Raw genomic sequence first — 25,513 nt, 5'->3', positions numbered from 1 at the left:
CTTTTTCACTGGCTGTTCCAGGCCACACGGAGCCCTGGACTCTGGTCACCTCTGGTCACTCTGCCAGCTCCTCTGTCCCCCTCTCCCTCCCTAGCCTTCCTCCTCAACCTGCCCCCTACCCACATTGCCCCAGGAGCTCAAGTTCTCATTCTATAGTGAAGAACAACACAGACCTCTCTCCTTAGCCCCTGTCTCTAAACCCAAAATCCAGGCCCACCTTTAGTCAAGGTGCCCACATGATTTACTACGAAAAGGGACAGCAGATAATCTGATACATTCTCTAATAGTAAGGTTCACTCCTTTTAGAAGGCAGTTGAGATTTTAAATCATCCTTTTTGTTTTTTGGTAGAGGGTTGAGTGTCTGCTTGAAGGTCACACAACTACGTGCTCGGATCCACTGAAAAACCATTTCGCTGCACTATTTTCCCCTAACAGTCTTTTCTCTTGATTCTTACCTAATTCATTTAAAGAAACATTATATGAAGTCTCTTTTTCCGTCTCCAGCAGTCTGAGTCCTCAGCGAATCGCGACTTGATGAAACAGTTTCCTCTTATGTCTGTCAAGTACTTTTTAAATTTAAGTTTTATAAAATTAGACGTTTCTGAGTTCAAAGGAAATGTGAAGCTCACAGCGTACAACACCCTCACTTTTCATGTAGGAGGAAACTGAGGCCAGATACCTGTGCTCCCTTTTCTTTTCAGCTTTATTATCCTTTACTCACTTTTAAAAGTGGGTCTCCAGTTTCATATGTAGGACAGGACGGACAGGATAGGCAAGAAAAATCAGAAGGGTAAAACATCACCTTTAAATAGAAAGAACCTAGACTGGGGTTATTAAACCCGGAATTATTACATTTATTACCCACCAAAATCCTAGCCCCAAAAAATAAGATTTCGCAATACACTGACCTTGTGTCATCATGTTTCACGCACCCTGCCTGGCAGACAAACATTATCTTAACCAAGGATAGACTGGACAGAGGAGAGAAGGGTCCTGCTGACACCTTCCCAAGTCCATGCTTGCACTCAGGTCCAAGTTTAAGGAAAGGGGCTTTTCAAATTGTCAGAGTAAATTCAGAGCCCGTGGATGTTTCCACTCTCTGCATCCCTCGCTCCCATGCTGCTCCCCAGACAACTATCTTGTCTTTAAAGTAGAGCGTTTTCATCACATGCCATGCCGATGAATGAATGGGGCCCCTGGGGTGTCCCGCTAAAGCGAAAGAGGCCTTGAGCGTGTGCTGCTGGGATGAGACTGAGATTGCCATGCAGGGGTCCAGGAGAAAACTGTCTACGTCCCGGGACTAGTTGGTAAACGATCAGAATCTCACTGCTTCTCGTTTCAAGACAGGTGCTTTATTTTCTCTATCTTACCCTCCAATAGCTTGGGCACCAAATACCTATGTGCGTAACCCCTCCCATAACTCCTTCCTCCCTTCCACCCCCCAAATCATCGCGTCTTCTGTCTCTGCGTCTACGCCGAGGCTGGTACCAGAGAGACGGGGTGCAGGTGAGACTCTGCTCCTATGAATAGAGGCCCCTACACTGGCTTCCCTCCGTTGCCTCACCGCAGCACAGACAACATTTCCTGAGATGGGCTCACGCATTTTCCAATATCGTGGGGCTTGAAGGGACGCTGACACAAGCCATGCAAGGCATCTTCGCTGCTGCGTGATGCTCCCCAAAGGTATTCACATTTCACTCTTCAGTAGCAAGCACACCCCACGCTGGTAGTAAACTCTCGGCTACCAAGCCAGTCCCACGTCCTACTTTTCATGTGGGGTGAGACTGTCTTTGCATTTTGGCTCCAGGCATGGAGAGATAAAGTGGAAGGTAAGCAAGTCTCCTCGGGCACTCTCCCACTTCCTTCAAGTTTTGGTCCTGCTCTGTGCTCACTTTCTCCTCCTTTAAATCCCCACAGAATCCCAGCAGCATCTCCCCTCCTGGCCCCCGAGTGGCCCAGGTATTGATTCCCAGATCTAATCAACCAGTTCTTCCTTCTCCCCTTTTTTATCTGAACCGTCCTCTCCATTCCTTAGGCTCACCACCCCTCCTGACAAAATCCACACGAAAGAATCTCTTGGCTCCAAATTTTGCACAGAATTCTTATTTCTACCCACCTCTTCTCCCTAAGATGCCCTCCTCACGAATTCGCACTTTGACAGAGGACAGTTGCCTATTAAACACACAATATGCACATTATACCCCATCCTCCCACCGCGTTTTGCAGTTAGTTACCGGGATTCATGGACATTTTTGGCTAATTTTGCAGTATTTAGTGAGATGGTTCCAATACCTGATCCTTGCAGTGTTAAGGAAGTTACGACCCTGCAAATTTCTGTAGTTGCGGCCATTTCAACAGATACGTCTTTCTTTACGGATTTCAGATTAAAACGTTACAGACCAAGATACGCAAATGGACATGAACTGACACATTCTGAACAAAATTTATAAATGTGTGTACCTGGATCTACTGGGAGAAATCAGAGAAGCTGAGAAAGGCTTTTTTGGAAGCCTTCACGCAGGACACATACTGCAAGTATAAATTAGTGAAATAACTGATTAAGTTCTGAGGGGTGTCGGGCGCTGAGAACACCAATCACGCCGCCATCGAGTTCACTCACAAAGCCTCTGATCCTCCTCTTTCTTTTTCAACCTTTTCTCTCATCCTCTGCTGCTCACCCCAGCCTTTTGATATTTTAGTAGGTTTTTCCCAGAGCAGGCTGGAAATGTTTGACTGATTTTTAATGGTCTAGAAGATTTGCCATTTTGACTTTCTTAGCTGTGGCCGATTTGTTGGAAATTGCAAAACTGCCTCATGCTTTATAAATGTTTCTGCGTTCTCACACATTTCAAACTTAGACGAGACGACGTCAGCAGTCAGGCTGTCTGTTAGCTTCTCCTGACCTCCACTTAACCCCCCCTTTGTGTGAAGATCAGGAGAGGTGGCTGGTTTGGCTACATTAAATATAGATTTTTATTTCTGCCCTTCTGGTTGCAGTCCCTACCCCTGATCTTCTGAGCTCACAGCACAACAACTTGTGCTCCCTGGAAAAAGGGATAGTTTTTGTTTGTTGAAGTTCAGCAACTTTTCTCAGCAACTGAGCATTTGTCCCCAGTGTTGACCTGAAATAATGTGGCAACTCATTTGTTCATCAAATTCAGTATAATCGGAAAAAAAAAAAAAAAAAACCTGTACAAATCTTTTTGTAGTGCTTCCGGCTCTTAGGCAGCTTTTTTCAAAGTTTCTAAGCTAGTTTATGTCGCTTCCATATAATCTCATGATCCGCTTCAGTCATTACCTCCGAAGTTCCTTAGTTCAGAATCTAAGACAGATATAATGTATATCTTACTAGATAGACATGCATAAACACGAGCTAGAATTATTAAATTAAAATGAGAACAGATAGGTCAAGGCCAAGCATGTTACTATTACTGTATCCCCTCAACAGTTTGCCTGTGGAATAGTCATCATGAATGCCTGAATAGACAAATGGAGGATGAATGTAGGACTGATCAAGAATGGAATTGAACAAGGCGCATGTTAAAGAGCAAAGAAAGAATGATGCCACGTGGTATGGAATAAAAATCGTGTTTGCAGACAGAAAGCGAACCCTCAGAGATGAAACCACCCAGCTGGCCGTGATGTAGACAGGGGAAGGAACAAGACAAGGTGTATGTGTTGGCGATGACATTAGTGTAACCCTTTAAAGCCGTTATATGTGGTGCGGACCTGGAGTGGGCTCATAGGTAAAGACACTCATCTAGAACAACTCCTCCTTAACTCCTCTGAAAGGAGTTAAAGAGAGTCCCTTACACATGATCTCCTAAAAGGAGTCTTATCAAATCCCATGGTCTCCCTTCTTGTCCATCTGTCTTCCATGCTCAGGAGCCTTTGCCTCTTTATACCCCGATTTCTGTCCAATCCAAGGCCGCCTGGACCCCCATCTTCCTCTCATTTCCCCATCACTCAGCCTCCACTCCCGCTACACTCCTCTGCTGTTCTTGGGCACAAAGTTTCCTTTCTATTCTGACTCATTTTTCAGGAGAAAACATTCTTTGCCTTTTTTTCCCTCAGAACACCTATGGTAGAGGAGGAGTTCACAGAAGAAGGTCAAAAGGCAATGCCAGCATTCTCTGTCATGAAGTTTGAGGGTGGTGCGGAATGTTATAAACTATTACACACACACACTCCAACAGTTTTGTTCCATCATTAGTATTAAGTATACCCAAACCAGATATCGTATATAATATCAAATTTCCATACTTTTAGGCCACAAATCTCATGTTAAGAGATCAACTGAGGCAAATTAAAAATTTTAATAGTTTTTTTAATAGTTTTTTTAGTGTTTAATAGTGTTTAATAGTTTTTTTATGTGAGCAAAATGGATTTGAACTGAACAGCACCAAACTGGAAAGGGAAGTGGGACACATACAGAGAAAGTTGCAGAGGCCAAGTGAGGAGATTGTCGCTTGGCTACTGCTTAGAGGTTAGTCAGCTGTTTCTGATCGGTTGTCCCAGCTCCTTGGTTTCATGACCTTGAGGGCTTTATGGGCTTAGGTTTTGGTTTGCTTACCGCTGCCGCCATGGCTTGAGGGCCACCTCCATTTAAGGGGCTCCTTGTTTACTTAATTCAACAGTCAGATGTGCAGAAAATGAAGTTTTATGTTGCTGTGACTCAACTCAGAGCTCGTGACTCCTGCATAAAATAGCAGGACGATGAACTTGCTAATTCGAAATCGCTTGGTTTAAAAATCAGGCACTTTTTAAAAAATACAGTCTCAATCACTTAAGAATTGTCTACCTGCTCCACCCTTTTCCAATTCTGCCCCAAAGCTTTTAGGTTCGAGGGCAGCTTTGGAAACATCCATGTGAGGGGGCAGGTAGAGAGATGAATCATCTACGTAACTTTGCCAGCTTCTCGTGAGATGTAGCTCGTTCCTCTGGGCGTGGGCATCGGCACCTACCCAAGCACGTAAACACTTCCGCCTTCTCCGGCTACCCGGCCAGATAACCCATGTTTCCCACCCAAGCAAGAGGCCGCTTCACATGGACTGTCTGCTCCTAGCCAGCCTTCTCAGGAGGGCCTAGGAAACCTCAAGGGTCCTTCCTCCTGTGTCGGGAAGCAAGGGAGACATGGGGTGACTCAGACCCACAGCCATCGGGCCCCGGTGCCATGCAGAGCACGTGGCTTCTGCCAGAGTCATGCCCTTTCCTTGGGCTGCGCGTTAGAATCTAAGACTCTAACCACCTCTGCTTGGGCAGCCCCACTCTCTAATGACCCCCACCTCCTCCTTCCCCTAAGGAGCTCTAAATTCCAAGGGGACAGGAGGTTGTCACACACAGCCATCACCAAGTTCAGGGACGCAAGCTTGACCTTCCCTACAGGCTGTGGAAAGGCTCAATGCTCTGTGTCCTTCAGTATTTGGTGTTGATAGTCAAGCCAAGATGCTCAAATTCAAAAAAGCATACCAAGTTTCAAAACTATTCTCTCTCAAGCATCTGGCTTTTGCCATTGGCTATTTTTGGCAGATGACTCTTCTACAAAGGTTCTTCTGAGCTCTACACTCCCTGAGCAATCCAGTACAGTCCACCTGCCTCCTACGAGTGGGGAGGGGTTAAAAAAAATAAAGGGATAACCAAGAAGGAAGTATATTTGGATACATCCTAAAAGCATGGAGCATTTGACAAGTAGGAATTATAAACGCAAAGCCACAGATGTTTGACACAATAATTACAACGACATACATTAGTAAAATATGAACTCTTTGAGAATACGCAAGATATATAATATGAAATATCTAGCTGTATTTCCAACCGTGTTACGTGGACACTAATGAAGAACATGTTTACTCCCACTTTTAAGAAATTTCTAAGGAAAAATCAGAATTTGCAAAACTTTCATAATGGTAGTAAGTATGGTTATTCACTTTATCAGAGGGGTATCTTTGTTTGGTAGTTTTTTTTTAATCACCCAAAAAAGTGCCCACCCTATTCGGATTCTGACTCAAAATCCTATGCTCCTTCTGTGCTATTTCCTCCCACTTGCCATTCTGTTGCCCAGACTGGTTCCTCTTATTTCACTTACACCTACCTTTTGTGTGATTTCTGTTTTCAATCTCTTTTCCCTGCATTACCTAGTGCTTTCTTCTCCTGTTGATCTAACCTACATTAATTACAATACTATAGACGAAAACACCAAAATATAGAAATGTCATTCAAATTGTGAAAAATTGTTTATCTATTAACTTTCTTCCACAAATCCTTTCTGATGGAATGTCTTAAACAACAGAGTTTGTGATAAATAAGAGGAACAAAGAGTAGTCTGTCATGATGCTCCCATCCTACCTAGAAGCTGCACCATCACAAACACACGTCTCCAAAGAGCTCCCAGGAAGCTAAACTACTTTTGAATTCATCCTGGGGAAATTGTTGCAAATTTTTAATACGACTGATAATGTGATTAGATACAAGAAATGTGCTAGGCCAAAGTTGCCATAGTCTGATGATTAACATGAATTATTTACGCTATCTTATTGCTACAGTTGTGAGTCAGTTACCGTATTGAGGTTCTGATTAAATGATAACACTTGAAAGTGTTGTCTAATTAAATCCTCCCATGAACCATGAAGGGCGATGGTTCCTCCCCTCACCAGAGGAGGGACTCAGTCTCAAAGAGACTTGGGAATTCGCCAAGATCACAGGCTCCTAAGTGCTTAATGCAGGACGTGAATTCACGTTTATCTGAGTTCTTTCCACTCGCCATACTAACACCAAAATCATGGTGCAGAGTTATGAATATTATCTCTCATTTTATGGGACAGATGAGCAAACTGACCAAGCAAGTTGAACTCAATTCAGACCTGCCACTTACTGCTTCCGGGGTAAGAGGTGGAGGCAGGGCAGGCACAGGTGGAGCGTGGGCGGGGCCAGACCTGGGAAAACTAGGAGGAGTTGGGTGGAGTCATTAAGAGTAGGGCTCAGGACAGGCTGGGAGGTGCGGTTGGAGGAGCTCCCTGGAAAGACCAGGAAGCCTTTGTGAGCCACACTCAAGAATGACTTCAGACTTAGTGCATAAGCAGTTGGAAGGGAGGTTTTGCACAGCATGATAGAAAGAGTTTTTTTCTTTAGGAAGTAACTCTGGCAACTTACCCAAAATAGTCTAGGATGTAAGAAACTGAAAGCAAGCCCTAAAGGAGCGTGGAGGTTGCTCTCCATCTCTAAAGAGGAAGCGGCTGAGGCCAACACAAGTTGGCTGCTGCTCTTTTTTTTTCTGCAATACGCAGGCCTCTCACTGCTGTGGCCTCTCCCGCTGTGGAGCACAGGCTCCAGACGCGCAGGCTCAGCGGCCATGGCTCACGGGACCACCCGCTCCGCGGCACGTGGGATCTTCCTGGACCGGGGCACGAACCCGCGTCCCCTGCATCGGCAGGTGGACTCTCAACCACTGCGCCAACAGGGAAGCCCATGTGTTTGTATTTTTTACAGTTTTTTTCCTGTAATTAATATATAGTCTCATAGTGTTGTAGTCGGAAAAGACACTTGACACGATTTTAATTTTCTTAAATTTACCAAGGCTTGATTTGTGACCAAGATATGATCTATCCTGGAGAATGTTCCATGAGCACTTGAGAAGAAAGTGTATTCTGTTGTTTTTGGATGGAATGTCCTATAAATATCAATTAGGTCCATCTTGTTTAATGTATCATTTAAAGCTTGTGCTTCCTTATTTATTTTCATTTTTGTTGATCTGTCCATTGGTGAAAGTGGGGTGTTAAAGTCCCCTACTATGATTGTGTTACTGTCGATTTCCCCTTTTATGGCTGTTAGCCTTTGCCTTATGTACTGAGGTGCTCCTATGTTGGGTGCCTAAATATTTATAATTGTTATATCTTCTTCTTGGATTGATCCCTTGATCATTATGTAGTGTCCTTCTTTGTCTCTTGTAATATTCTTTATTTTAAAGTCTAATTTGTCTGATATGAGAATTGCTACTCCAGCTTTCTTTTGATTTCCATTTGCATGGAATATCTTTTTCCATCCCCTCACTTTCAGTCTGTATGTGTCCTGAGGTCTGAAGAGCATCTCTTGTAGACAGTATATATATGGGTCTTGTGTTTGTATCCATTTTGCCAGTCTGTGTCTTTTGGTTGGAGCATTAATTCATTTATATTTAAGGTAATTATCAATATGTACGTTCCTATTACCATTTTCTTAATTTGGGGGATTTGTTATTGTAGGTCTTTTCCTTCCCTTTTGTTTCCTGCCTAGAGAAGTTCCTTTAGCATTTGTTGTAAAGCTCATTTGGTGGTGCTGAATTCTCATAGCTTTTGCTTGTGTGTAAATGTTTTAATTTCTCCATCAAATGTGAATGAGATCCTGGCTGCATAGAGTAATCTTAGTTGTAGGCTTTTCCCTTTCATCACTTTAAATATGTCCTCCCCCTCCCTTCTGGCTTGCAGAGTTTCTGCTGAAAGATCAGCTGTTAACCTTTTGGGGATTCGGCTGTATGTTATTTGTTTTTTTCCCTTGCTGCTTTTAATGTTTTCTTTGTATTTAATTTTTGATAGTTTAATATATGTCTTAGTGTGTTTCTCCTTGGATTTATCCTGTATGGGACTCTCTGCACTTCCTGAACTTGATTAACTATTTCCTTCCCCATATTAGGGAAGTCTTCGACTATAATGCCATCAAATATTTTCTCAGTCCCTTTCTTTTTTTCTTTTTCTTGGACCCCTATAATTTGAATTTTGGTGTGTTTAATGTTGTCCCAGAGGTCTCTGAGACTGTTCTCAATTCTCTTCATTCTTTTTTTCTTTATTCTGCTCTGTGGTAGTTATTTCCACTATTTTATCTTCCAGGTCACTTATCCATTCTTCTGCCTCAGTTATTCTGCTATTGATTCCTTCTAGAGAATTTTTAATTTCATTTATTTCGTTGTTCATCATTGTTTGTTTGCTCTTTAGTTCTTCTACGTCCTTGTTAAATGTGTCTTGTATTTTCTCCATTCTGTTTCCAAGATTTTGGATCATCTTTACTATCGTTAGTCTGAATTCTTTTTCCGGTAGACTGCCTATTTCCTCTTCATCTGTTTGGTCTGGTGGGTCTTTACATTGCTCCTTCATCTGCTGTGTGTTTCTCTGTCTTCTCATTTTTCTTAACTTACTGTGTTTGGGGTCTCCTTTTCACAGGCTGCAGGTCGTAGTTCCCATTGTTTTTGGTGTCTGCCCCCAGTGGCTAAGGTTGGTTCAGTGTGTTGTGTAGGCTTCCTGGTGGAGGGGACTAGTGCCTGTGTTCTGGTGGTTGAGGCTGAATCTTGTCTTTCTGGTCGGCAGGACCATGTCCAGTGGTGTGTTTTGAGGTGTCTGTGAACTTAGTATGATTTTAGGCAGCCTCTCTTCTAATGGATGGTGTTATATTCCTGTCTTGCTAGTTGTTTAGCATGGGGTGTCCAGCACTGGAGCTTGCTGGTTGTTGAGTGGAGCGGGGTCTTAGCACTGAGAGAGATCTCTGGGAGAACTCTCACCGACTGATATTACATGGTGCCAGGAGGTCTCTGGTGGACCAATGTCCTGAACTTGGCTCTCACCTCAGAGTCTCAGGCCTGACACCCTGCCGGAGCACCAAGACCCTGCCAGCCACACAGCACCACACTGGGTTCCGAGGGGCTCACTGGGAACAGGAAAGGATGCCACCGCTTGGCCTCAGGCCTCCTGAGGGATGACCTGGATGCTCCAGGGGCACCGTCCAGGGCAGGGTGAGAAGAGCTCCCACACCGAGGGACGCCCCTTCCCCCAACCCCACCTCCACAGGCTTCACTCTTAATTTCAGATGGCAGCATAAACAGAAATAAAATGTCAGGCAGTTGGCAACACAAACAAAGTACCCTTAGGTGGCCTATGTTCATTAGAACTCGATCATGAATGATTTGAGAATGGGAGAGCTCTACAAAAGATTAAGTGGAGTATTTACTAGTTCCTGATAGACTTTTATAAGAAAAGAAAAGCATAAGCAACCTTTACTTGATCTCAGAGAGAGTGTCAGCATTCAAGTGGACCACATGTGACTCAGCTTCTCTGCCAATATTTGGCCCATGCTGTTTACAATTTCATGGGTTGTACAGTACAGATTCTGTTAAATATAATTTAACACAGTTGTTACTTACAGTAGAAATTACCTGGAAATCAAGACCAGTGGATAAATGGATAACCGACAGAGACCTTCTGTATAGCACAGGGAACTCTGGTGAATATTCTGTAACAACCTAAATGGGAAAGAATCTGGAAAAGAATAGATACATGTATATGTGTAACTGCATCACTCTGCTGTACACCTGAAACTAACACAACGTCGTTAATCAACTACACTCCAATATAAAATAAAGAAGACCAGTGGACTTAAGAAGAAGGGGAATTCACATTTAATACATATGACTTCTGTGAAAGGCAGCAAGGGGCTCTTTCACCTCCATTAGTTTTGTCTAATCACACCAAAAACCCTGGGAGGGAGTTTTACTAATCCCCATGTTCTGGAAGAGGGAACTAAGAAGTGACAGGACCTACTGAGAGTCCACAAGGGCACACTGGGAACTTCCAAGACACCCTCCCTGCCCAGCAGCAGGCACACTCAGCCTGTGCTGGACATGGGGGTGCAGGTGTAGGCACCAAGCGTTGGGAACTGCTATGGTCTGCAGTTGTGGTAACTCCAAGAAAAGGCAGAATCGGGAGAACACTACTTTCAGATTTAAATGAGCCTGTTTGTCTTTGCTGAATAATACGTAGCTGTAGGGAAAAGCATTCAAATTAAGCCCATGGTATATGTCATTCACAAAGTAACAGCCACGTGGGAATTCTACAATGGAAGCAGTGGCCACTTAATCTTAATCTGCAGATATGCGGTTGGCTAACAGTCCCTGCTCTGAGCTGCCCCATAATGGCATTTAGAAGCCTGCTTATCGTATATCCTCCCCAAAAGGTAATATCCCCACTATGCATCGTGAGACATTTGTGTCACGTCCAATAAAACTTTGTCCAACCCTCATGGCCTGTAAATGCCTTTGAAATTGTCCTTTGGGTTAAAGATGGAAAAAAATATCACTTGGAAAAATATTTTCAAAGATGGAAAAAAATAACACTCCAAAATTAGACTCCAAGTCATAAACACACAGATGATATGGAATGACATATCTTATAAATAACATTTCTGGCATTTAAAATTCTTTGTGTCTCACACCCATAATTCTGAGAAAGCTTAAAGCACACATGCATCACACACACTCGGTGTCCAGGTAATTTCATATTTACTTAAAAACCGTGTGGGTATGTGTCCAAATACCAGGCAGATGGGAGTGAGCTAAATATTCTTCAAATAATAAAAATTCTAGGGAATTCTCTGGAAGTCCAGTGGTTAGGACTCAGCGCTTTCACTGCCATGGCCCAGGTTCAGTCCCTGGTTGGGGAACCAAGATCCTGAAAGCCACGTGTCTCAGCCAAAAAATAAAATCTAAAACCTGGAAACTTTACAAACCATTTCAGCTACAATAAGTTTAAAAGATTAGAATATGTACCAAGCTTTTTCATTGTACTTTGAAAAATTTCAAGCCTACAAGAGCAGCGCAATGAATACCGATACGCCTCTCCTCTGGGCTCACCCATTAATATTTTCCCACAGTCACTTTTTCTCTCTCACCAAACTCACACACATGCATATGTTTTCGTGCTGAATGATTTGAGAGTAAATTGCAGATATCATGACTCTTCCCACATAAGCATTTCAGCCTGGATCTCCTAAAAACTACATTCTCTTAGCTCCCATACGATGACTAAATTCAAGACATTTAACATTAATAAAATAAGACTATCTAATATAACATCCATATTCATATTTCATCAATTTTCCTAATTATGTCCTTTATAGAAAAAAATATTTTTTTCCTAATCCAGGCTCCAGCCAGGATCACATCCTCAGCTCTGTAGCTTCCTTTAATCTGGAGACAATGACGTGAGTTTTGAAGAACATGGGCCAGTTGTCTTTTGGAATATTCCTCAACTTGGATTTGTCTGATGTAAACACAAGACTGTTACAGAAGTCTCATAGAAATACACTAGAGGGGGGCTTCCCTGGTGGCGCAGTGGTTGAGAGTCCGCCTGCCGATGCAGGGGACACGGGTTCGTGCCCCGGTCCGGGAAGATCCCACGTGCCGCGGAGCGGCTGGGCCCGTGAGCCATGGCCGCTGAGCCTGTGCGTCCGGAGCCTGTGCTCCGCAACGGGAGAGACCATAACAGTGAGAGGCCCGTGTACCGCAAAAAAAAAAAAAAAAAAGAAATACACCAGAGGAAAGCTACCTGCTATGTTTGGGGTCTGATCTCTTGGTAAAGCATCTCCTCACATTTTCATTTCTTTTTCTTTAAAATTGTGACTCACGGGACTTCCTGTTTTAACCTGTCCCTTATTCTTCTAGTTGTCCTCAGACAATCTTCAGAGACTTGCATTTATCTGTCATAACTTTCAAGGTCATCTCTGTAGCCTTAACCCTAACCCGCACTTCCCCTTCCCTGGTTGCCAATCATTTCCAAGGTTCCTTCACCCTCGGAGCTCTGATGTTCCCCTCCAGGTAGGGAGCCTGCATTGCTGTTTTCATCCATCCCCTCTCTATCAGTGAGAAATGCACTCTACATTGCAACAAAGAGAAAAACCAATCATCAGTGAGTTAAACAAGTAAGAATTTATTTTTCTCACATAAACAGTCCAGCAGAAAGTGTTTGCTGACAACAGATCAGCTGTCCAACCATGCCATTAGGGTCCTCATCTTTTCCTGTATTTCCCAGTCTACCATCCTTTGTGCTAGTTATTATGTTCCAGGCTTATCTCCTAATTCATGGAAAGATGGCCACTGCTGCTCCAGACATCAAGTCCATGTTCAAAGCAGGATGAAAGGGAAGAGTGGCATGCAGCTCCATCTTTCCCGGTTAGCTTTCCCAGAAACTCCTTTAGAAGACTTTGCTTCTTAGATCTCATTGGTCAGGATTTGGTCCCAGAGCCGTGCTTAATTGCCAAGGCAGCAGAAAAAGTGGGAAACAAGAGTAACCTTATTGTTGAAGCCAGACATCTCCTTAGCCAGGATTGAAGGCATCGAGAGGCAAAGGGGAGATGGACAACAGGTGGGCAACATACAGATTCTCTGGCTCCTCCAACGCTATGTAGATTTACTCATTCTCTCCTGCTCAATTTTATTCTAGGTGCCTTCTCAATTTTTCTTCATTTATCTTCTCTCCCTTCTACATCCCCTTGAAAAATGAACTTTCACACAGTTTTATTATCACTTCATCTTCCTACTAGAGTCAAATAATATTACAACCACTGGTACTGTCTCCACCTTTGACAGGTGAAGAGAGCTGAAATCCAGCAAGGTGAAGACCCTTGCCCAAATTCACCCATCAGTTGAGAGGCACACCCAAGAATAGAACATAACTCTACTATCAGCATTGTCAGATCTGCCGCTCAGAATACATGGTGCCTATGTTCCACTCTGCTCTGTTTGGACCCTCTTGCCCATACCTTGGACATTAAATATAAAATTCTCCATGAGGCTTCATCAATCCAGTTGTTTGTTTCTGGAAACTTCTCCAAAAAGGAAAACTAATGAGAAAACCGTATTTTTCCCTTTTTACTTTTTTAATTTACTCTCTAAATATGAAGGAGGGAGAAGTGGTTCATTGCTCCTCTGAACCCTGAGTCTGAATCTGTAGAGCTTCCATCTCCAACACGTCTGTCAAGTAGCAACGGGACCATGTCTATTTAGATGCACCATTCTTGTCTTTGGCCTTGTTGGGAAACATCTTGGGACACCCAGGGCAACACAACATAAAATACCTTTATGAAGCAGCCAGCATCTCATCCCTGCACTGAAAGATTTAAAAGGGTGACAGCGCACCCAGAATAGAAACAGTCAGAGAGGGAGTCAGTTTGAAGGTGTAATTGACCTTGGTCTTGAAGGGTAAGACTTAGCTGATAACAAGATATGCAGCAAAACTGTCACAAGCCAAGAAAGGGAAGCACAAATATGAATGGTTTTTCAGGGGTCTTAAAAGCAGGTCAGAAGAGGGGGTGGGGCGACCAGTAGAGGGCAGTGGGTAAAAACACATGTTCTGAAGTCGGACAGACCTGAGTCTGAATCCCAGTTCTGCCACTTCCTAGTTCTGTGATTCCCCAAGCAAGTTATTCCTCTATGCCTTACCTTCTAAGCTGTAAGATCATGATAATATTAATAACTACTCAATGGCACTGTTACGAGGATGAAATAAAATAAGGTATGTAAAGTGCTTCATGCTAGTGCCTCAAATATAGTAAATGCTTAAAACATGAAAGAAAAAACTACTGATCAGAGTGCAAAGGTCAATGTACTGGACTCTTAGGTTCAGGAAAGTAGATTGTGGCCAGTTGTGGAGGCTTTGGCTCTAAGGCTAAAGTGTAATCCAAAGGAAGCCATTAAAAGTGTACCAGCCAGACATGAGCTAATCCAGACTGGAATCACAGCTGGGAGAGGAGGAGTGGAAAGGCACTGCTGGATGGAAAGCCTGTTAAGAAGATGTACAACAGCCCCTGATTCATGGTCTTTATTTCTTGGCTGCACTACTAGTGTCATCTATGAATTGAGAAGGAATCAAATGGGATGGTTGGACAGTTGTGAAAAGAGTTGTGTCATAGTTTGAGGCCTATGCTGGAAATGTAGAAATACAAAATGTAGAACTTCCAGCTATTCTGTGTGTTGGGAAGCATGGGCACTCATTCAATATATGCTCAGTGGATGTTTACTATGGCAGAATACTAAACCCTAAGCAATGTTTACAATAACATCTCACCAACTAAAGACCACTCATCCTAGAATCTCCAAAACTTTGATTCTTGAAAACCTAGGCATTAAAAGAAGAGAAAGAAGGAAATCTTGTCCTTTATCAGGCCCTCGTTCATAGCTCATTTGCTCATTTTACAAACAGGTCTACACATAACGTCTGAGTATCTGCATTTTTAGCCATAGCAGATTTAAGTAAAAAATTAGAAATGATAATCAGAGCACTGACTCTATAGAGCAGACAGATTAATGATAGTTGAAGTGACAGCTGATAAAGAACTGTGGAGGAAAACCCATAAAAATTTGACAGGACTCCAAAAGCACAGGAGTCTGTGGTCAAAGTTATAGGACATGAGTGCCTTCAAAGCCCCTAAGGCATCAGTGTGTTACCAAGTCTAAGTTCATACTGCTGGCTGCATGACAGGCCAATAAATGGAGAGACAGGGTGTTGGGACAAGGAACAGTGACTTTATTCAGAAAGCCAGCAGACAGAGAAGATGGTGGACTCATGTCCCAAAGAAACATCTTGCCCAGGGTTTGGATGCTAGTTTATCTTATAGAGCAAAGAGGGAGAGGTGAGGAGGTAAAGGGAAAATGGTGACAAGTTGTTGTAAGTCTTTCCTGGTCCAACCAGACTCTGGAGAGGAGATGTGTTAATGTCTTCCTTCCTGCAGCCATTCAGAGGTGCACCTGGTCAGGACGTTTCCTGGGAGCTAAACACAAGTATTTTAGCTTAACACTCAGGCATGGGAGGCAGGGTTCCCAGAGATGGGCCACTGTGGACGCTTTAAGCTGTAGGCAACATCCCTTTAGTGATTAACTTGTAGCAAAAGCAATAGAACATAAAGGTTAAAGTAAAAGAAGCAGCTCCAATATGGAGTCAGGTTTGTTCTTCCCTGTTAGAAACACAATAACCCAAATTCATAAAAGAAGTTTACTCTTGTGTTCAATAGATCTCCAAATCTTTAGAAGTAAAGCTACACCCACAACTTGAATCAGAGATACCAGTACAGAATTTCTGACAAGTTTTTCTAAAAATGGGAGATGAGAAATGAGGATGTACTTGGCATGGGGAAAGAAGTGTGTTTTCTTCTGGCTTGTTTTTAAGAAGGGAGACACAAGAGCATGTTTCAGGAAAGAGGTGAAGATGGACGATGCTGAGAGAGAAGGGAGAACCGCTGGATCCGTCCTGAGCAGGAGAGAGGGATGGAGGCTGAGCTCAGGGGCGGGACTGGATTTAGACAACGTGAAGGGGGCATGGAAGAGGTGGAGCTCACGAGGGGGGGTCCATGCAGGGATTTGTGAGGCTCCTCGGGTGGCCTCAGGAGGTGCTGGAGGCTCAAGGAGAGAAGGAAGGAAATAACCATCTAAGAGATGGAAGAATGCATGGGAGAGAGAACACTGCCGAGTGGCATCAAGGCCCCTCTCCCATCTCATTGGAAGGAGGCAGCAGTGTGCACGGCACAGTTGGGGACCACAAACAGATCTGTTTATGGGTCAATGCTGTGTTAAGTTCTGCAGTCAGACGGGAGAAACTGGACTAAGACAAGATCACGAAGGGATATTGAGTACCTGGATTTTGTCAGGACATTGGCGTGTTTTTCTTTTTGTTTTGTTTTGGTTTTGGTTTTTTTTTCAGCTTTGTTGAGGTATAGACAATTGAATTTTTCAAGGTTTTCTGTGTATATCAGAGTACACACATGGCAAAATCTCAAATTTGAAGTCTAAAATGTTCCTTTAAATGGTAACTTCTTTGAAACATCTGTTTATGTTATTCATAGATTGATGGAACTAGTTCAAGCAGCCTGAAAATATTTTGTGGCTGATCCCCTTAATTTTGGCAGAATATCCTTAAATTTTCTATCCAATTTTTCAAAACCTCCAGAGATTCTCTTAGTAACCCAATCCATTGTTTAATGATCCTTGTAGCTAAGAAACGATTCCTTATAACTAACTTGAAAATCGTCCCTGGCATCAGAGCACAGGACCAACGGCAGCCTCTTCTCCATGTTACCTGCCAAAACAACAGCAATCACAGCCTTTCAAGAGATACAACAGCTGCACGGGTCCCCCTGCTTGGTAATGTCCATCTACTTCTAAGATCTCGTGAAATCAATTAGAAAATCTCCACTAGAAGATAAACAAGCCACAGACGTAATGAACTGCCTGCCCTGCAAACGAGCGCACGTGTTCACAGGCCGCGGACACGGGATGCTTTCCCACTGGTGCTTCACCAATGCCTAATTCTGAGTTTCTCAACCTGGGCACTACTGACATTTGAGGACGATAAAACTTTTGCGGGGTGAGCTGTCCTGTGCATTGTGAGATCCTTAGCAACATCACTGGACTCTACCTATTAGATGCCAGTAGCACACCCCCAAGTGGTGATACTAAAAGGTATCTCCAGACTTTGCCAAATGTCCCTTCGGCTGCAAAATCATCCCTGACTGAGAGCCACTGGCTTGGTCCTACCTCGTTTCAAAAGGTCTAAAGAAAACCAGCTAATTACAATCAGTGTATTTTCATCTATTGCCCCAAAACCAGATTTTCATGCATTTGAATCATCTGTAAATAGCTTCAGATTTTTTTTTTTTATTGAAGTATAGTTGACTTACAATGTTCCAGGAGTACAGAAAGGTGATTCAGTTATACACACACACATATACATATATATTTTTCAGATTCTTTGCCATTATAGGTTATTACAAGATATTGAATATAGTTCCCTGTGCTATACAGTAGGTCCTTGATGTTCATCTATTTTATATGTAGTACTGTGTATCTGTTAATCCCAAATTCCCAATTTATCCCTCTTCCAGATTATTTTTATTAAAGAATAGTCACTTAAAAACAAAAAAAAGTCCAAATTTTTCCAAGGATATAAACTGAAGAGTACAATCACCCCTTTCTCTTACCATTATTGTCCCACTTCCCAAAGACACCCACTGGCAATAGTTTCTTGTTAGTATATCAGAATTTTATAAATGATATAAATATATATCTTATACAAATAAAACCAGACTATACAGGCTGTTGTTCAACATACTTTCTGTAACTCAGTGATATGTATTGAATACCCTATTATATTAGTAGGTATATATCTACCTCACTTTCCAAAATGTTGAACTGAATATCTTATTAGTAGGTGTATATCTACATCACTTTCCAAGTTGTTGAACTGAACATCTATACAAGAATGCAGAGTTCTATAATTACATTATATATTTATTTAATAACGCCCTATTACTACTGGTATTTTTACTTACTTTGTCGTTGGATATCTGAAATACTTATTGATAGTTAGCATTTAAAATAGAAACTATAAAATAAGTGGGTTAAATATAGGGAAAGTTTGCCTTTGTACATGGTTTTTCATATTTTGTTTTTGTAAGTTTTGCTTCCTAACAAAGTATTTTAGCAAACTGCCTCTATACATTTTATGCTGTGGGTAGTTACCCAAGAAAAGAGGAATACTGCATATTTTCCATAGACTATAAAAAGGATTTCAAATGCTGGTAATAAGTCATAGAATCCAATGAGACTCTTATCTTAGTGTTTGCAAAAGCCATGGCTATTCAGAAACACTACAAACCATTAAACAACACTCACCTCCTTTATTTGAACCTAAGTTAGCAGAACTGTCTCTAAGCGGTGACTGCATTGATTCCAGACTAACCATGCTGACATTTTCCATTTTAACGTTTAATGTTGTTACAGAATGAGGGTTATAATTTCACTGAGTTAGTGTTTTCCATAGAAAATGGGTTCCCTAGACACATTCATAAGTGCTTGTGCGCTTCTGTCAAGGTCTGTCAAAAAGTGAAAGCTCAGTTTTATTCCATTAGTGATAAATCCCTAGGAATTTAGCTTCCAAGATATGTCTATTGAAACCCTTAAGATTTTAGTTCTGATAGAGGGATTCAAGATTTGGACACAAGCCAGGTCAGATCATGTCTCCCCCCAAAAATGATAACCAGCCCCAGCATAATCACCTCACTATATGGTTAATGAGGTCAGTTTCCTCAAAACCACATTATTAAAATGCTTCACTGTACTTCCTCTTTGGCTTTGGCCCTTGAATTACTCTGGCACCCGATTAAGTTAAAGAGAAGAAGCTATGATCACTGCAAAAAGTCTGGACCATCTTTCCCTTTTCTGTGCACTACAGTTCCCCCAGACCCACGAAATGCAGATACGTATGTTTTAGTTATAAGGGAATGACAGTAATTTGTCCTCCAGCTGAAAAAAAGAAAGCCACTGATTTTCACTCAGTACTGTGTCTCACTTGGCAACCAGTACATGTAACTGTTCATCTGTTTTTCCATCCACTTAATCTCAAAGTATTTCCAGGAGAAGAAAGAGATTTAAGTGCTTCATCCAAAAATATTTCTGCTGTTGCGATGAAAACTATTAAGCAAGTTTTCCAAATTGCTTCAAATTTTGACTGTAATATTTTACCTGACTTCTTATGCACTGGAGTAACTTTTCAGTTAGGGTGCTTTCTAAAAAATAATAATTTATAAATTTCTTAAATTATGAGTGATTTTTATATGAGAGTATTCAAATGAAAACAAACTGTAATTGCAAAAATTTTAATTCAAGTATCACTAAAAGCAAGATGCACTTATACCAACATTAAGTACTAACTTATACCATGCTGACAGAGCCAGTGCCTCATCCCTGCCATGTTGTCACCGTCGTCAACTGCCCCCTGCATCACGAGGGCTCTGCTAAGTGTTTTACTTCAGTTCTGAGTCTGTTGCTACCCATTCTCTGTTGAAATTATTAATTTCCCGGTACCAGTGCCTTACAAATTCCCACTGCAAAAATATATCCAGATATATTTAATACTTGATTTACTGTAGTCAGAAAGCCTTCGAAAAATTATTTAGAGTTTGGCACTCAAGATGTCGAAGCGAGGACGTGGTGGGTCCTCTGGTGCGAAATTCCGGATTTCCTTGGGTCTTCCGGTTGGAGCCGTGATCAACTGTGCTGACAACACAGGAGCCAAAAATCTGTATATCACCTCTGTGAAGGGGACCAAGGGATGACTAAATAGACTTCCTGCTGCTGGTATGGGTGACATGGTGATGGCCACCGTCAAGAAAGGCAAACCAGAGCTCAGAAAGAAGGTACATCCAGCAGTGGTAATTCGACAACGAAAGTCATACCGGAGAAAAGATGGTGTGTTTCTTTATTTTGAAGATAACGCAGGGGTCATAGTAAACAATAAAGGCGAGATGACAGGTTCTGCCATCACAGGACCAGCTGCAAAGGAATGTGCCAACTTGCGGCCCAGGATTGCATCCAATGCTGGCAGCATTGCATGATGCTTCGGTGTATTTGTAAAAGAAAAATATAAGAATAAAAATTACTTGCTCCATGTCACTCTTCTTGACACCACCTAACCCTCACCCCCTCTGTAAAATAAAACTACCCAGTGCAAAAAAAAAAAAAAAAAAAAAAAACTTATTCAGAAATGCATCTACTCCTAAGCCACGTGTGAGGTAAGCTTAGCAACATTTGCACTAAATCCTATAATCTTAAACTTTTCTGTCTCATCTATTCACTCCTTATCTAAAAGAGCTTGCTATCACATTTAAGACTAAACAAACTTAATTTAAAAATAAGCAAAAAAAAAAAAAAAAAACAATGATTCAAACGAAGCCATTCATTGTCCTCCTGCTGCTGTTCTCTTCCTTCCTGCTTCGATGCCTGGTGTGTGCGTGTTTGCAAATTCACACACACCCAAGACTAACATAAACGGAGAGATGGAAACGTGTTTGCTTACTCCATTTAGGCCTCACATCCAGAAATCACTGAATCTTCCTTATTTAGAGCCAAACAACATAGAACCATCTAAACAGAGATTCTCAGTGAAGAGCAGCTTATAAGGATTGATAGATAGAGGAAGGAATGTATGGCTTAACAGAGCAGCTCCAATATTGTAAGTTTATATTTTGAAAAGCGATTCTTTATTCCTTTCTTAATAACTACAGAAAAATAATAGAACTGGACCAAATTGTCTTGGTTGTTATGCAGCCACAAAAGATATATACTCTTTCACACCATACACAAAAATAAACTCAAAATGGATTAAAGACGTAAATGTTAGACTGGAAACCATAAAACTCCTAGAAGAAAATATAGGCGGAATACACTTTGACGTAAATTGTAGCAATATTTTTTTGGAACTGTCTCCTCAGGCAAAGGTAACAAAAGCAAAAGTAGACAAATGGGACCTAATTAAACTTAAAAGCTTTTGCACAGCAAAGGAAACCATTAACAAAATGAAAAGACAACCTACTGATTGGGAGAAAATATTTGCAAATGATATGACCAGTAAAGGGTTAATATCCAAAATATATAAACAGCTCATACAATTCAATATCAAAATAACAAGGAACCAGATTAATAAATGGACAGAAAACCTAAATAGACATTTTTCCAAAAAAGGCATACAGATGGTCAACAAGCACATGAAGAGATGCTCAACATCACTTATCACCAGGGAAAGGCAAATCAAAACCACAATGAGATGCCACCTCACACCTGTCAGAATGGCCATCATCAAAAAGAACACAAATAACAAGCACTGGTGAGGATTTGGAGAAAAGAGAACCTTCCTCCACTGTTGGTGGGAATGTAAATTGGTACAGCAACTGTGGAAAACAGTATGAAGTTTTCTCAAAAAACTAAAAATAGAGCTACCATATGACCCAGCAGTTCTGCTCCTGGGTATCTATCTGAAGAAAATGAAAACACTAATTTGAGAAGATACATGCACCCCAATCTTCATAGCTGCGTTATTTACAATAGTCAAGATACAGAAGCAACCTAAGTGTATCAACAGATGAATGGATAAAGAAGCAGTGGTACATATATACAATGGAATACTACTCAGCCATAAAAAAGAAAAATAATGCCATTTGCAGCAACATGGATGGAGCTAGAGATTATCATACTAAATGAAGTAAGTCAGACAGAGAAAGACAAATACCATGGGATATCACTTATATGTGGAATCTTAAAAAATGATACAAATGAACTTATTTACAAAACAGAAATAGAGAAAACAAACATGGTTAGGGGAAAGAAGTGGGGGAGGGATAAATTACGAGTTTGGGATCAACATATATACCCTACTATATATAATATAGGTAAACAACAAGGTCCTACTGTATAGCACAGGTAACTGTACTCAATCTTGTAATAAGCTATAATGGAAAAGAATCTGAGAAAGACTATATATTGTACCAATTACATATTCTATATTAAAACAAGTGGCCATGAATTCTACTCTCATGATTTGCGTATTAACAACAAAATAGGATATTTTTTTCTATTTTAATATGAAAGTGCAAGAGTATATCATGCAAACTAAGAAGGCAAGAATCTGTTCATGCTAAGACACAGAGTTGTCCTTCCAATGGCAAATAAATATCCTTGCAGAATTCTACACTCACTTTTCAAGCACCTCTCTTTGTTGCACTGATACCTGTGAATTGCAAAAAACTTGATATATGAAATTAAATTGCTTACCACCAGGTCAGAGAAAGCTCAGAACTATGGATATACATTAATGTAAAGCCAAGTTATAAAATGCATACAAGTTATTTTCATCATCGAGGGCTTCTTTCCTCAAGAGTAAAGACAAGCTTCCTTCCCCTAGTCCAGGAAAGTTAAAATAATGTTTGTGGGAAGTCCCAACAATGTCTCCTTACCCTAAACTGTCTTTTTATTCCCCAGTCATCTCCCTTGGAGCTTTCAGTACACTGGCTGCCAGGGAAATATTTGATAGCTTTGTGATGTTTTTATCCCCAGTTGATCTACACAGCCCAACAGAGAACACTAACCCCACCAACTCTGAAGGTATGTGTAGGTTATTCATGCCTGAGGCTCAGGGAGCGTGGCCTCCTGTACTGCCCCCTCCACCAGGCCCCCACCAGTCTTTCAATTACTCATTCAACCATCCTTGCAAATAAATTGCCAACATGAGATTTTTTTTCATATCTGGAAAGAGGCTGTGTGTGTATAGAAAAGACACTTTTAAGTTCTCGATGTATGTTAGGAAAGCATTCTTTTTTTTTTTTTTTTTTTGCAAAACAGAGAAAATCTGACCTACCATGGCCTAAACAAGGATGTGTTTGTTTTTCTCACGTAAGGAGGATGCTGCTTAACCCGAAGATTTCAGGGCTGGCATTTCCCAGATCCCTGTGAGTTTTCTTGGCCTCACAAGCCTGCTTGTTTCCTCATAGCTGCAAGACCGCTGCTGCAGCTCCACACATTACATCATGTGAAAGGCAGGAAGAAGGTGGAAGGCATGGCAACTGCTCCATCCATTCTTGTGTCAGGACAGCTAACCCCTCAGGACTTCCTCAGCAGGCTGCACCCGTGTCTCACTGCCAGAGCTGTGCCTCTTAGCCACTGAGAAGCAAGGGAGTTGGGAAAGAAAGTATTGTATTCTGTACATAGGACCCGCAAATTAAACTGACAAGAGATAGATTAACAGGGAAAAAAGTTTACAAATTTTATTGATGTTATTATATTTAATTGTACACGCATGGAGTCTCCATAGAAAAGAAGTGAAAACTCAAAGAAGTGGTTAGAGTTGAGGGCTTATATACTATTTTAACAAAGATGATAAATTGTGGGAAAGAGACAAGAGAGGGAAGGGGGCGACTGGGCTTCTGTAGCTGGTAAGTTGTGGGCAGGTAAACCCATGGGAAAACCAGTGGAAGAGAGGCTTGTTTTAGTAGTTTGCTTGTGCAGACTCATCTCAGTGACAACTTTCCTTCTCTAGTGATAAGGGTTGTTCTCCTCCTGATTCAGGAGAGAGCAGGGGAATACCTTCACCTGGAGAAGGGATTTTTACATAGCTTCAAAGACCCCCTCTACAAAATGCTTATTAATCACAAAGGCTAACTTTACAATGGAGAAGTGTGGGAGACATTACTTTGATGAAGTGACCGAAGTGATCATCACCAGGAATGGGACAAAGTAGATCTTGCACTACCTGACAGGTTGACATGAGCATCTCTTCTGTGAATTTCTTGCCGAAGGTGCCTAACCTAAATCTAATTATGATGAAATAAACCAAAATTCAGGAACACTCTAAAAAATAACTGAAGATAAGGAAAGACTGAGAAATGATTTCAGATCAAAGAAACTAAAGGACTGTGACAACAAAATTCAAGGAATGACTGTGAACTAGATCCTCTCACTATGAAGGACATTTTTTGGTCAATATGTGAAACTTGAATGTGTTCTGAGATTTAAATGGCAGTAAGGGATCAATGTTCATTTTCTAATTTTGATGGTTCTAGTGTGCAGAATGTCCTTCTAGTAGGAGAATGTCCTTTCTTATAGGAAATACACACCAAAGTTTTTAGGGGGATGGAGCATGGTCAGGAACTTACTCTCAAATTGTTCAGAGGGGAAAAACATTCTTAATAATATATTTGCAACTTCTCTTCAAGTTTGAGATCATCTCAAAACAAAAAAGTTATTTTTAAAATATCTCTAAGATTCCAAATTTATTTACTGAATCATAATATTTGAAAATGTAGGACTAATTTCATGACACTATCATTAAAGAACTATACCTGTTTCTGGGTCTTCCCTGGTGATGCAGTAGTTAAGTATCCATCTGCCAATGCAGGGGACATGGGTTCGAGCCCCGGTCCGGGAAGATCCCACATGTCGTGGACCAAATAAGCCCGCGCGCCACAGCTACTGAGCCTGCGCTCTAGAGCCCGCGAGTCACAACTACTGAACCCATGTGCCACAACTACTGAAGCCCACGCACACTAGGGCCCACAAGCCACAACTACTGAGTCCGCATGCCTAGACCCCGTGCTCCGCAACAAGAGAAGCCACCACAATGAGAAGCCTGCGCACCACAACAAAGAGTAGCCCCCTGCCTGCCACAACTAGAGAGAAAAGTCCGCACGCAGCAATAAAGACCCAAGGCAGCCAAAAAATAAATTAAATAAATAAATAAAAATGTTTTAAAAGAACTATACCTGCTTCTAAATATAAATTTTAAAGACAGGACATAAAAGTACAATATTCATAAAAGTAAGTTAGAGAAGAATTTTCAAAACAGCAGGATGGAAACACAGGCAGGTATGTTTAGTTAAAATGCCTTCAAACAGTCTCTGTGACTGAAGCCTGACAATTCATCGAAGAATTTTTCTGAAACCCTTGATTTTTAAAGTTGGTTCTTAAAAAATTAATGAATACATAAAGCTGTCTCAACACAGATCAATGTATTTACATGTACACTGCAGGTCTCTGAAATGTGTGGTGTTCTACCAATGACACCCTGTGGTATACAGATCCTGTGTCTTGACTCTGTTCTAATCAATTCATTGAGAAGAGATTGATAAATAATTTTTAAATAATTTCACAAGTGAGAACACTATGTGTAAAAAGCTCATTATTAAATAGGTTTGACTATTTCCTTTATCAAATGATGTTCTCTGAAACAAGTAAGGACACTCAAAACCTGACATAGATGGATTTCTCCCCTAGGAGAATGTCACCTGCCTTGTTATCAAAATGTTCCACTGTATCTTACAAAGGAAATAGTCACTTTTATTCTTTTCATGTTTTGATGATAGACCACAAATACATTTTTACACAATAAGCTTTACTGACTGT

General features: G+C 41.4%; 1 protein-coding gene and 1 pseudogene across 5 annotated transcripts in view; both read left to right on the top strand.

Moving 5' to 3' along the window:
- RXFP1 (relaxin family peptide receptor 1) overlaps positions 1-25,513 on the top strand; it is a gene marked incomplete at both ends in the record, with an annotated part of 94,359 nt that overhangs the window by 5,443 nt on the left and 63,403 nt on the right. The window lies entirely within an intron of this gene.
- On the top strand, positions 19,756-20,630 carry LOC309961085 (large ribosomal subunit protein uL14-like; annotated as a pseudogene). The gene has a single exon. The product of its transcript is annotated as a large ribosomal subunit protein uL14-like (transcript).

Source organism: Leucopleurus acutus (genome assembly GCF_964270905.1).
Source record: "Leucopleurus acutus genome assembly, chromosome: 4".
NCBI classification, from domain to species: Eukaryota; Metazoa; Chordata; class Mammalia; order Artiodactyla; family Delphinidae; genus Leucopleurus; species Leucopleurus acutus.
This window is presented reverse-complemented; position numbering and strand designations above follow the sequence as displayed.